Genomic DNA, 12,225 nt, shown 5'->3' with positions numbered 1-12,225 from the left:
GAAAAATTGTGTTCGGAAACCAATTTTGGACACTTTTGATGTCCAAACGATTTTCGGGAAAAAAGCGTCCTGACATCAAAAGTGTTCGAAACTCGATTTCGGACACTTTTGATGTCAAACGATTTTCGGAAAAAGCGTCTTGACATCGAAAGTGTTCGAAACCATTTCGGACACTTTTGATGTCAAACGATTTTCGGGAAAAATCATCTTGACTTTAAAAGTGTTCGGAAACCAATTTCGGACACTTTTGATGTCCAAACGATTTTCGGAAAAAGCGTCTTGACATCAAAAGTGTTCGAAACCATTCAGACACTTTTGATGTCCAAACGATTTTCAGGAAAAAGCGTCTTGACATCAAAAGTGTTCGAAACCGATTTCGGACACTTTGATGTCAAACGATTTTCGGGAAAAAAGCGTCTTGACATCGAAAGTGTTCGAAACCGATTTCGGACACGTTTGATGTCCAAACGATTTTCGGAAAGAAAGCGTCTTGACATCGAAAGTGTTCGAAACCGATTCGGACCGGAAAAAGCGTCTTGACATCGAAAGTGTTCGTAATCCGATTTTGGACACGTTTGATGTCCAAACGATTTTCGGAAAGAAAGCGTCTTGACATCGAAAGTGTTCGGAAACCGATTTCGGACACTTTTGATGTCCAAACGATTTTCGGGGAAAAAGCGTCTTGACATCAAAAGTGTTCGGAAACCAATTTCGGACACTTTCGATGTCCAAACGATTTTCGGGGAAAAAGCGTCTTGACATCAAAAGTGTTCGGAAACCGATTTCGGACACTTTTGATGTCCAAACGATTTTCGGGAAAAAAAGCGTCTTGACATCAAAAGTGCTCGGAAACCGATTTCGGACACGTTTGATGTCCAAACGATTTTCGGGAAAAAAGCGTCTTGACATCAAAAGTGTTCGAAACCGATTTCGGACACTTTTGATGTCAAACGATTTTCGGAAAAAGCGTCTTGACATCGAAAGTGTTCGAAACCGATTTCGGACACTTTTGATGTCCACACGATTTTCAGGAAAAAAGCGCCTTGACATCAAGTGTTAAATCCCCTAATTTCCCTTAATTCTTGTCAATTTCCCTTAATTCACCAGTATTTCCCTTAATTCTCTTCAATTTCCCTTAACTTCCCTCAATGTTCCCAATTTCCACTCATTTTCCCAAATTTCCCTTAACTGCCCTCTATTTTCCCAAATTTCCCTTAATTCTTGTCAATTTCCTTAATTCACCTGAATTTCCTGAATTTCCCTTAACTTCCCTCAATGTTCCCAATTCTCCCGCAATTTCCCCTCATTTTCCCAAATTTCCCTTAAATTCCCTCTATTTTCCCAAATTTCCCTTAATTCACCTAAATTTCCCTCAATTTCCCTTAATTCTCCTCAATTTCCCCTAATTCCCCTTAATTCACCTGAATTTCCCTTAATTCTCCTCAATTTCCCTTAATTCCCCTTAATTCCCTCAATTTCCCTTAATTGCCCACAAAATCAATTAATTCACCTGAATTTCCCTGAATTTCCCTTAATTCCCCAAAATTGCCCTTAATTTACCCCATTCCCCCCAATTTCCCTCATGTTCCCCACTTTTCCCAAATTTCCCTTAATTGCCCTATAGGCCCTCTCCCTCACCAAGTAGTACCATAGCCATGCGACAAGCGATGTTGACGTAACAGCATTTTTTAGAAATTTAGAAAATCGTGTAATGCCCCTTTAATGACCTAATTAGCATATTTCGGGACGAAACTCTTATCCAGTATGAGGCGGTACCTACCTTCCCCCTCACCAAGTACCATAGCCATGCGACAAACGATGTTGACGTAACAGCATTTTTTAGAAATTGTTGAAAATCGTGTAATGCCCCTTTAATGACCTAATTAGCATATTTCGGAATGAAACTCTTTTCCAGTATGGGGCGGTATAGGCCCTCCCCCTCACCAAGTACCATAGCCATGCGACAAACGATGTTGACGTAACAGCATCTTTTAGCGTTTGTTACTAACGGACTAACGGACTAACAGACTAACGGACTAACAGACTAACAGACTAACGGACTAACGGAGAGACATGGTGACTTATAGAGCTGCTTCCCGCAGCTAACAAGTGCCTTTGTAAGGAGGCTCACCTGCCTCCCTTCCTGAAGTGTTGACAATTCCAACCCTCAAGTTCAACTTTGATCAATGTTATTACAACATTTTGACCCCCTAACCAAAAGACTCTTTGTAGGACACCATCAAACTTTTTGTTTCTTACGTCATTTACCAAATAGAATTGGTTATTCAGGGTGTTTTTATTATCTTCAAAGCCAAAAATCCGTGGACAAGAACAATTTTTGCCTCAATTCCCAAAACGATGAGAGCATCTTGCACCTTGTATACTGAAATAATGGGCTTTTATAAAGAAAATGAATGTAGTGTGATAACCATTTAGCTGTATACTGCTGTTTGTGTACTTAACCACATGGGCACTAATGCTTACAGTGCCCCTGATTGGTTAATAACATGATACTAGCACCTGAGTAACCTATCAAAATAAAGCTTAGGAATATTAAGCTCATGTGAATTTGATACATATATTTCTATGAGTGTGAGTAAGACTTCCATCTAGACTTATCTACACCTGGGATCTGCACACATAGTACTGTAGAGAGCAGCAATGAACAAGCTTACATGTATATACTATACAATATCAGTGTAGTCCTATAGCCTAGCTTTATGTATGGCAATTCAGTGCCTATATTAAGTACTATATAAATTTTGGAGAAATAATATACATGATTGTATTCTATGCATAAGCATTCTGCATTCCACTGTGTGCCTGAGTTAGTGAGGACTAGTTAGATCAGTACGTGGAAAATCCGCATTTAAGGGGAATTTTTGTGTGAATTCATAGGGTAGCGCATTGATGCAACTCATCTTTTGATATTTGAACCATAATCAAACTGATTGCTACCCAAATCCTAGGGATTATGGAAGCTCTGGATATGAGCCAGAGTTACATTCTCTCTTCCAATACAAATGTATGCTGGCAATTCAGGGTAACTTGCATGTTATAGGAAACTAGGGATTGTGTGTATGTGTGTTTGTAGAGTTTTAAGAGTTGCGAAAATTATTAAAAACCCCACTAATTGAATGCGAGCAGTAAATGGCAAAATTGAATGCAGAGAAGTGTATTTTGACATTTTCTAGTATCTGGTTATGATTTTATCAAAATGATGGGTACTGTTTTTATGTTTAACACTAACCCTGCTGAGGTGGTTTGGGTGGGAGTGCCCTATTTGATACCTGACCTGCCCTGTTCCAGGGAGGCACGCAGGGTTTGCTTCCAATGCAACATTGGATCCACTTAAATCAGCAGCTGAAAGCCATTTCTGGTATTTAAAAATGTTTCTTTTGTAGACAGTTTTTAAATGAAAGTTGAATACTGAAGATTACCAACATTCCATTGAATGCCAAATGGCTAGCAAATAAGGAATTGCATGGCTGCTAAGAATATGCAGAAATATAGAGAAATAATAGCATACATGTGTTGAATTTGATCACTGGGCCAAAATACTTTGAAATGCCTCAACTGGGCCAAGAACACTGATCTGTACCAATCATATTGTTTGTTTGTTTGTTTACCCAGGTTGGTCCGTGAGGAACACATGCTAATCCATGGAAAACCATGGACCGTTCCAAGCTCATACAAATGCACAAGCCTGGATAGCCAGTGTAGGCTAATATATGCATGCTGGCCTAGATAGCTTTGATAAACAAAGCAAGAAATGGAAGAAAATAGCTAGGAAAAAGAGAAAAGAGAGAAGGCCACTCCCAAACACAATTGTACAATTTTACTCTTAGCCCTTACTTTGTGAGAAAGGAAACTGGAATTCCAATCTCAGGCCCCGATGCAAAGGCTTTATTTGATTCAGTTGGTAAAATGATTTAATAGTTCCTGAAAAATTGACGTTATAAAACATCACAATAGTGTTATCTGCAGGTGACCGTTGAATGCCAAACTCATTCATAGAAAGTCAATATTTGTAACTGAAGTACTCTGTACATAATTAAGAAATTGTGATTTATTGGTATGGCTTATGCCTGACATTTGGAACTTGCACTAAAAATTTCATGTGGTCGGACGAACACGGCTGCCAGAAGTGTAATGAACACCTACGTGTGTGGAAGTGAATCCAACTCGCCCTACTCACTTGTGATTGGCTAGTATTTTCATGTAATAAGCATCCAAGGTTGTGCTTTCGCATTGTATTTTACTGCTGTAAGTTGGCATCTGTTCATTCAAATGAAAGTTTTACTTCTTTTGAAAATTGCCAGCCAAGACTGAATTTTCAAAGGAACTCTAGGATATAGGCCCAAGCCATGTTGACAAATCACATAACTCCAATATCGGTGTGCCTACAGCAGTATTGTATTTATGCATGTGTGGTTTATTTTGCTTTATGTATTTCTATGTACATGTATTACCAATTATCACATATCGGTATTGTTTCTATTCTATATCAGCAGTCACTGTTGTTTACAATAAAAACACAGCATGAGAAAATGAGATCTTGTTTTGTATGTAGTTTTGTTGAAGTCTTGAAATAAACAAATTGGTACCAAGGTTGTTTCCCTGAATTCAGCGCAAATCTGTTGAATTCTCAACAAAATCGTGTGTGAATCAAAAGGTGATTTTTAAAATCCCAAATATTTTTGCAAATATCCAATGATTCCCACAAAATCTTTTGGAAGAATCAATATCGATTTGGGCACAAATTCTAGCTCTGAATTTATGTATGCCCACAAACAACATGTGTATTTGGCCTTCAAGTATGCTAGAAATTCTGTGTTTATTCCTCCAACTTGAGAACCCTTGAACAAGTAACACCTTAAAATTGACTTTGATATCATTATGATCACTGCATATCACCCAATTCTTTTACCTCTTCACATCAGGTCCATTACCAACAAGAATTCCTTCAATCTTATTTCAAATCTGACTTATCCTCAACCTCAATGATGAACCAGGAAATGGCTGAATATGTTTAAACTTTTTGTGGCTTTGTGCATTTATGCACTCCAATGGTTGGCATATATGTGACGTGTCATGTCAAAAGGAGACACTTTTGGGCAGGATCGTATATGGAGAAATAGCCAAAAATCTGCCCGGGAGTGATTTTTTCACAATTTGGGTTCGTTGCGAATTTGTGATTTTATTAATGTTTAAAATATTGTCTGATAGTTTCAGACCGGAATGTAACTTACATCTTGTATTTTTTGAGACATTTTTATAGATAATTCCTACTCTCAACATTGTTAATAATATTTTTAAAGGCCGATATCTCAATTTCCAATTTTATAATACCATAACTTACGACCTCAATATCTTGGCTTAGGAATGTCCGATTTCATTGGAGGAAACGGCATTGTGGAGCAAAATATCTCTATATTTAAGATATGTAAAAACCTCAAAATTGATAACCTGCCCAAAAGTGTCTCCTTTTGACATGACACGTCACATATTATAGTACGTTTAAGGGACCCTTGGACTATGTTTGCCGGAAGAGAGGTAGAAGGTTAGATTTGAGGTGCATGTGCTTGGTTAGAATGTTAAATGAAAGTTTATACTTGGCCTAGCACCTACGGACATGTGCAGACGTGTGACGATGTTAACCTTGCATGCATGATTCATACCTAATTCGTGTATTTACACACGCCACACAAGAAGCATATTCGAAAGGCTAGCTTTGGGCGACATCACGGTAGATGTTGGTAGATGCAAGTATGAATACAACATCATCCAATCTCTTATAATCTTTAGGTCCGAGAAGTACTAAAGTTTGTTAATGATGTTCTATATACGTCAGTGGAGAATTATGCTATGCCCCCGCATCCGCAGTAGGCATAATATGGTACAATATCATTAAATACTCGAACAAGTATCCAGAATCAAAGGTCTTTTGACAGCAACGGTTGAGTAAACATTCTCTAAACGCTGGATAAATTGACAGATTTGCAATACAGACCTTTAGTTCAGGCCACGCACAAAGAATATTTTGTTTACTCCGCATTAAGCATTACAAATGCAGGCGTGTATTAAACATGTTTAACGCCAATTGGAAAAATCACAAAAGTACTAACCAATACTTTGTAATTCAGAATCATATACTACATTAAATAATATTTAACTTGTTGATATATTTCCCATGCCATTATAGTTAATTGTCCTCGTAGTTGATATCAGAGCCTTCATCAACCATCACACAGGTATTTCGTATCTTTAAACATGGCAGCAAAAAATATCTGTGACATTATTTCCAGCTTGAAAACTTTCTTTGAAAAAGAAAATGTGGAGAGAAATCCCATTTTGTTTTAGAGCTATATTTTCACTAATACAAACTATAGGCCTATGATGTAAATGTATTAAAAGAAAAGAAATAGGTATATATTAATCAAATCAAAAAGAGTATGAAAGAAATCATCCTACTCGCACATTACACTTGAGGCAGGCCTGTATTATAGGCCTACGGTAAGAATATGCTAGTTACGCTAAATAAGAAACTTTTCGTGCTTGGCTGAGCCTCACATGATGAAGGTCATGTTAATTTATCGTCTACAGAGAAATCTCCTCTCCAGGCCAGTGGTACATTCAAATCGATCGGTTGGACGTCCAAAGGTCCCATAAACGTATTATAGCCGACTTAATGGGTTATCCTGGTTCATTGGTTTGGTTGTGTGTTTCTGATAAGGATAATGAACCGAGATAATCGCACGCGCCGCGCCGTGGAGTTATTGCATTTAGCTCGAGAGCCGATAGGCTTGAGAGCTAAATGCAATAACTCCATGGCAAGTGCGATTATCTTGACGAATGCATTTGCATGAGTACATTATGCGTCATATACTTTGAGTATATTAAAACAATAGGCAATATTAATTGCTGCATTCATTATATTAGTTTGAATATTAGGGAAAATATCTTAAATTTTAAAAACACCGTCAGGCCGCTGACCTACCAAGAAAATCAATCACTGTATAAGTTTGCTATCAATGGTATCGATTGCGCCATTATATACGTCATACTTTAGTAACTTGTTCAGGCATGGTTTACAACCAATTGACTTTATGTTGTGACAATTATATTCGTGGTTCCGAACACAGCATGAACCAGTTGACTTGGAAACGATCGATTTTGACGCCCCATTAGATATAGGCCTACCTAAATTTCATTTGTAAAATGCTGAATATTTTGTAATGGTGTCATCTTGTATATGCCCACCCCTGTTTTTTAGCCCTTTTTAATTTACAGACCCTCGATTATTCTCATTTGATGTTTGATTTATTTGGGTTCATTAATCATAATTTATGGCAATGATAGTTGCAAAATAGAACATAATTTGTAACCGATGATTTACATCATGCGCATGAAAAAATATCGTTGTAACCTATAATTATTTTAACACCACAGAATGTATATTCGTACTTTTTTGATGGTATATATATCGAACAGATATTAGTTATGTGAAAGTACCAAGTATTTCTAGTATTTGAGCGTGCACGTATTATCTAAAATCTATTGTTTAGCGTGCGGGTTTTAGATAATGCATTGTTTAGCGTGCAGGTTTATATAATTTGGGCTATGAAGGGTAGTTCGCGAATATAATGCATGGGAGAAGAATACATAACGATGAATAGAAACGGGCACTGGAAGTATATAGTGTGATCAGGGTTAAAAGCATTTTGCTGAAGGGGTATAATTGAATTTTTTGTACCCTTTCAATTGTTTACCTTGTTTAGGATTTTCAAAAGAAGTACCTGCATGTGCAACCATGACTGTTTCAAAATAGCCTGCCAAAGTCATGCAAGAAACTCAAGAGGTTGTGCATTGAATAGGTCTGAATGAGGAATACTACGGGAATCAGCGCCTTTTGTTAGAAGTCACACATGTTAGAAGTCACACATGAGTAACGTGGATAACCTCTATTTTTCCTCTGACAGGGTATTTGCCCAGGGGTTCATTTTGTGTCTAAAATTTCACTGTTTAACAAATAGCGTGTTTCTATTAAGCATCCGGAATTTTTCCAGTGAAATTGTTCACCGGGTAATAGCGGAGAATGACGGCTAACGGTCAATTTCTATTGGGGGATGTTATCCGGAAAATACCAGCCGCCGTGGCCCGATCATCACACTTGCCGGCGAAAGGTCATATTTCGTGTCATATTGCAAAAAGTGTGGGTTGACCTTGGCGGACTTTCATGCTTGCAGGTCGGGGTGTGACTGCAATGTAGGCCCTACAAAATACGGTGTATACCACCACCACCACCCCCCGCCACAATCAAAACCACTCTGCAATCCCTTTTATTCCTTCAGTTGTCCACGCGAAAGTAGGATTTTCAGCCGTGATTTCTGATTTATTTTAATAATCTTAGCCTATGCCTAATTTTGTGAAAATTGTACACTGTAGGCCTACTTCAAAACATAGCTGATAAAATGATAAACAATTCATGTGACCGTGTCAATTTCTTTTTCTCCCCTGTATGCGCACTCTGTCGGAATGATGTCAGTTTCTATTGGCGTTATCCGGATAATTTCTCCGCCATTATCCTACCAAAAGTAGGATAATTTCCCCGGAAAACTCTCGCCGCTATTATCCGGAGAATAGCGGAGAAGGTCAGTTTCTATTGGGTACAATTTATCTCTTAGCCGGTTTTTTTCCGGATAATGGCCCCAATAGAAACACACTAAAAGACACTCAAGAATCTAAAGTGTTATTTCTTTGGGGGGGGGGCAGACCCATACATAATCCACTTAAAAGATGAGACTACCCAAGAATAAATTTGGACATGCGTCACAATCTGAATGCAAACAACGAAAACAAAAGCACTTAAATGTACAGTCTGTGCACATATTTCACACATTTGATTTTTATTACCATGATCACAACATATAATTAACAACATACAATAATTGAGGATACATCCACAGATACACTGGCAGTGGTGAAATCATCTTGGGCAAGGAGAGTGAGGGGGGAAGGGCAAATACACATACAGTGACAAGGTATCTTAATATGATCAAATTCATGGGGAAAATTCGCAAATGGTATCAAAAAACAAATTTGTCCAAGGTCCCAGAAAGGGTAGTAAATCAAGTCATTTGTATATTCTACTGCCTTTTACTGGAGAGGGGGCAGTGCCTCCCACATCAAAGTGTACATCATCTGCTATATTTACTTGTAGATGATGTAAGGCATTTTACTTAGGGGACAGACCGATTTATAATATTTGTCTCCCAAATCAAACAGCAATATGAGCTTTAATAATTGCCAGTAGATAATTGAGCAGTGATTCACAATATGTTGTTTACTTGCAGATACAGCATTTGACTTTGAAGATTGATTCAAATATTGCAGGCCATGCCGTTTGAGGCGACGATCGCTCTCGCTTCGCCACCGCTTCCTAAACTCAATTTCTAGCGAGCGATTTTAAACTCGCCAAAGACACTAAATATCGCTCGATATTGAAATTGAATTTACATGCAAGTTTCAGCACTTCAGTGTATCCTATCTACCGAAATAAAACAAACCCTGGATATGAAAAGGTTGTGAAGCTTTGTGAACAGTGTGTAATATTGTTTCATATTAGTATATATGAATAATTTTTCAGACCTAGCGAGTGATTCGATTAAAATGTAGAGAGTGATTCGACCACTCGCCTAGCATCATGCTAGCGAGTGATTGACAACTCGCCTTTAAAATCTAGACGGCAAGGCCTGCACTTGTATCTGTTTACCTGCTACCATGAAATGAGTGCAAGGTCGCAAGTTAGTAGTTTCAAGATGTCCTGGCTGCTGTGTTCTTTGTTTCACACGCACCTGTTCACAGTGGCGTTAACTAGGGTTGGTAGCGCCCGGGGCAAGAAACAAAATTGGCGCCCCTATCCCCCCAATTCTTGAAACAATTGTGTACGGTATGTGCGAATTTTTGGACAAATAAGGCCTACCACTAATTAATTTTGTTGAATATCGGTCTTAAAATGTTCTTTCAATTGATTTTGTGCTGAAATGCGCACGAAGAGCGCAAACATTTTGACTTTCATCGCTTGGAGGGGCGCAGAATCGATGTTGAATTGGTCAATTTGGCGCCCCCTTAAGGGTGGCGCCCCGGGGGATGTTGCCCCCCTGCCCCCCTAGTTACGCCACTGCCTGTTCAAGCCATTATGTCTGTATGTCCTTAGTGAATGGGGGCACAATGGGCCATTCATAAAGAACATACAACATGTACTGGCTTGCACAGGTGCGCGTCAAACAAAGTGCATCAACTCAACCAGCCAGGATGCCTCAAAACTACCAACTTGCGACTTTACACTCATTTTGTGGTAGCAGGTCACAATTTATTCAAAGATACTGCCTTTTTACTTCAGCAGAGAGACTTGAAGTACAAAGAGAGTGAAACTTACAAAGAGTGTTTTAAATTACTCTCAGATGACTTAACACCTGTAAAGTAATAAAACTTGCTCTTCTAGAAAAAAAGAGCATCTTGGTTGTGCCACTTGGATTCATCTGTCCTAAAACATACAGACTGTGATGTCAACATTCAACAAGAAACTGAAAAAGTCCAATTGCACACTATTCTCTTCTCGTCAGTTAAAAACTGGACATTTGAATGAAACAACATCATATTGGAAAGTAAAAGGTGTACCTACAGTTTTTTCCCAGATTGTTTACAAAGCGATAAAGCAGTAAGTAGTCAACTTAGCACATGACCAGGTCACTGTCTATTGCCCTATATCTGATTTGGCATGAGTTTTAAAAGCATGGGCTCTCGGCAAACATGATTCACCCGCATGTATGCAGATGTGATGCTATTGTCAGTGCCACTCTTCATAATGCCAAAGATGCCTTTCATGTATACAAATTTTAGCCTAAATCCTCCCAGCTGCTCTTTTGAAAAGATTTAAAGACCTCACATTTCACTTCTTTTGTTTACAGAGCTGTTAAATGTTACACAGGATAACCTTTCATCACCTACTGGGAAGTGTTTAGCCTTAAATTTGCATTATGTGTGTAGACACTCAACACTTGTATCGTCTTTGGGTCTGTTCATGAGATAGGTGACTCACTTCATTTACCCAAACGAGTGGCTCATCATATATTACAATAAAAATTCGCCTAATTAGACAATAATAACTGCGCATCATCTATTTTGAGGTCATTGTGGGAAATTGGAGGGTTTTGTTTTGGGCAGAGTTATTTTTCCCAGGGCGCGGTACCGCGGCACAAAACAAAACCCGACAATTTCACACAATGAACTCAAAATAGATGGTGCAATGTTATTATTGTCATTCATTACCGTCGTATCCGATATTTTGAACAAATCAAAATGGTATTTTATGTCATAAAACGCTGTTAAATATAACCAGTTTTAATTGTTGTTATTACCTACCCTACAAAAAAAATCGACCTGGCGAATTTAACATTCGGGCTGACAACAAGAGCTACCAATCACAGAAGCATGACAGCATCGCGTAAGCGTGTGTTGCCATAATGCTTACTATACACGAGCAGAAGTCATTGTAGCACGTCAGAAGCGTGACGGCATCGCGTAGGCGTGTGCATTGCCATAATGCTTACTATATACGCACACACGCGCAGAAGTCATTGTAGCACGTCAGGAGTCATTGTGAGTTATTAATGACTGCGCAATTAGTGCGCGGTCAGGCAATTATTTCTTTTGATTGGATCACAGGCTTCGAGTATATTTATGAGGTTATGGATGGTGCATATAGGCTCCTTTGCCTTAAGGTAAATTTCACATACAAATATAGAGCTCCCTCCCCTGAAAATCCAAACATAGTTATGTCAAGGGAGCCCATATGCACCATTACAAGAATCTTTGCAGTATAATAAGTACTCCAGATTCCTTGAGTATAAAATCTACATCATCTTTACATATCTTTCAAACCCAAGCCCAACCCATTACCTCCTGTCAATAGCTGACTGTCAGATGTGACCTTTTTCAGTATCAATGAATAAGTTACATTTCTAGACATTTCAATGTAAATACAATTTTAAAAACCAGGTTTATATGTGCAGTATTTGAAGAGCCAATAAATGCCATTTTCAAAGTGTTCAAGATAAAGCTACCAACATCTGACAGCTTTAATTTGACATGCTACTTAAAATTTCAGAGGTAAATTTTGGAAACGATTAAAACTTATATATGATGAGATATATTTGGCTA

Source organism: Amphiura filiformis, chromosome 2 (assembly GCF_039555335.1).
Source record: "Amphiura filiformis chromosome 2, Afil_fr2py, whole genome shotgun sequence".
In the NCBI taxonomy this organism is placed as follows: Eukaryota; Metazoa; Echinodermata; class Ophiuroidea; order Amphilepidida; family Amphiuridae; genus Amphiura; species Amphiura filiformis.
The sequence above is the reverse complement of the archived record's forward strand: the minus strand, read 5'-3'. Positions refer to the sequence as shown.